The sequence below is a fragment of the Eptatretus burgeri genome, chromosome 1 (genome assembly GCF_056783735.1).
Source record: "Eptatretus burgeri isolate ZD-2024b chromosome 1, Ebu_testis_v1, whole genome shotgun sequence".
Classification (NCBI taxonomy): Eukaryota; Metazoa; Chordata; class Myxini; order Myxiniformes; family Myxinidae; genus Eptatretus; species Eptatretus burgeri.
This window is the reverse complement of record NC_140961.1, coordinates 26,574,657-26,577,031: the sequence shown is the minus strand read 5'-3', so window position 1 is coordinate 26,577,031 and position 2,375 is coordinate 26,574,657. Positions and strand designations below refer to the sequence as shown.

Here is a 2,375-nt window from a genome sequence, read left to right as displayed (position 1 = left end):
TGAGTGACACAGACTGACAGAATGTCTGATAGACTGATATTAGTGACAAATTAGCAATTTGAACCATTGCCATTTGTTCTTACAGACCGAGCTTGGTTTGAAACTTCATCCAATATGCCTCGATCCACGTGACCACATATTATACAGACTTCTCCCAAGTTTGATTTCAATCCTTCAGCTGTTCTCAACTATCACATTCTTATCTGACATGACTTTTAACCTTTAACCTCTTGATGCTGAAATCGAATCAGTTCAGCTTTGCATCAAAATGTACACATATACCAAGTTTGGTCAATATCCTATCATTTTTAATAACATTTTTTATTTTTTACCTTTCAGGACATCTCACCTTTGAACCCTTGCCCCCATAATCGAATCAGTTTATCTTTGCATCATGATACATACTTGTGCCAAGTTTATATTAGATCCCTTCAAGCATTCTTAAGTTATCACGGTAATGAAAACCTATTACAGATGGACAGACACATGGACGGATACATAAAAATGAATTACAGCAAAATCCTGAAATGAGGATTAACACAGTGCTGTACCTCCAATTTCCAAACTTTTTACGAACGAAGAAATATCTGTTTGCTGTTTTAGTTTAATCTCAAAGGACAGCACTGCAAGGACTGTCAAGCAGATCGAGAAAACCGAGTCAAGAGAAATTAAAACAGAGGGCACTCGAGTACTCCGAATAGACTGAAAAACCAGGCTGAGTTATCCTCCCTCCGTCCCTCTTCCTCCACCAACAGATGGTGCCTCTCACCATCCCAACCTCAACACTTCATTCATTCCAGTTCAATGTATGTGAACCATCCATCATGTGTTCGTACCCTACTCGACCAGGCTATTTGACTTGAATTTTCATGGTCTTGAACAATTGCAATTAAACACAAGAAAACAAAAATATATTTAGCAATCAAATTTATTTTCAATATTTATTTCACATGCAACAACACAGTACTGGCAAAACAGAGGATGCAACAAATATCGTATCATCATCATCATTATCATCAATCAGCTCCTGGCTTCCAAACTGGAAACCTGCATCCTCCAATGAAGCATCTCACAATGACTGGACCCTGCCAGACATCTTTCATGAAATTGATGTTGAAGAGTTGTCTGTTCAGGGTGACAATGGGATCAAAGGGGTTATGAGTTAGACTGAGTTTTCAAAAGTAAATATACAGTCAAGGCTCGTGGAAGAACGAATACACTGAACGGATCAGGACATAACAGGACAAAAGGAACAGCATAGAGAGGGGGAAACACCAACAGTGGAGTTGAAGGACAAGATAGAGGGAGAGTTGAACAAACAATGGGTGCAGGGAGGAATGGGGGGCAGGAAAGGGGATACATGGGGTGGACACAATGGATACAGAAGGAAACTCTCATAAAGGAAAAACTGGAAATTTGGAGTTTTGTTTGAAAAAAAAACACGAGTTAAAACTCGAGTTTGAGTTGATTGCATGAGTTGCAGGTGAGTCTTTTTGTGTTTGGGAGAAGGTGGGGAATTAACCAAGTGGTGACGTGGGTGTTCTGGTGTCTGGGTGGCATGAATGAAATGTGTCCCTGTGACATGAAGGTGGTGTTGGAGAGGAAGCATTTTTGTTTCTGTGTGAAGATGGTCAATATCAGTGAGTTGGGGACAGGCTGCGGTGATTCTGAATGTGTTGTTGAGTGAAACGTGAGCTTTTCTGTGAGGAAGAGAGATTGAGACCCATGTTTGTAAGATTATTTTGCATGAGTGTGTCTGGGGACAGGACATTGAAATGTTTAATTGGTAAGGGTGATGGTTCTACTTCTTGACACATCCTCACACCACATGCTGCCATGCTTGAACACATGCCTTGGCACTTTCAATGAAACCTCCCAGGTCACTCAAGGTACACTTTTGTTTGGGCAACCAGCAGCATAACCGATGTGTCATCATCTTGGCAGTAACAAGTGTTGGGTCATTGCTGTATCCCCATTTATTTGGGATACCTTGCAGCATCCCACCACAGTGTGCAGGCAGATAAGACATCGACATTCTTGCCAGGGCTCGGTTGACCCTGCTGTCATGCATTATTTGGGCTGCAGCATCAATCTGGAGGTGTCGTAATCACCCGTCAGGCTTTCGTGCCACATTTGAATCCGAGTGGTAGCAGGGTCCAAATTGAGTGCTTGTGTGGTGGTGAGGAAACTCTTTTTGGACCCCTCACCTGCACCACAATGACAACTGATTATGTTGTGGATGTCTTGTACATGTACTCTGCTTTATACTTTCCTTTCTGTTGGTAATTCTGCTCCCCTACTTTTGGATGGAGTGATGCTAGCAGACAAGAGATAGTTTTTTTTTTTTCATTGGTTGGTTCGACACATCTGGGAGC

The 2,375-nt window shown here is 41.8% G+C and overlaps 1 long non-coding RNA gene across 1 annotated transcript in view; it reads right to left on the bottom strand.

The window, feature by feature from the left end:
• Window positions 1-897: 897 nt before the first annotated feature.
• LOC147034068 (uncharacterized) overlaps window positions 898-2,375 on the bottom strand; it is a 16,024-nt gene continuing 14,546 nt past the window's right edge. The window contains exon 7 of the long non-coding RNA XR_015056742.1: window positions 898-1,125. This is a non-coding gene — a long non-coding RNA (uncharacterized LOC147034068). The remainder of the gene's footprint in view (window positions 1,126-2,375) is intronic.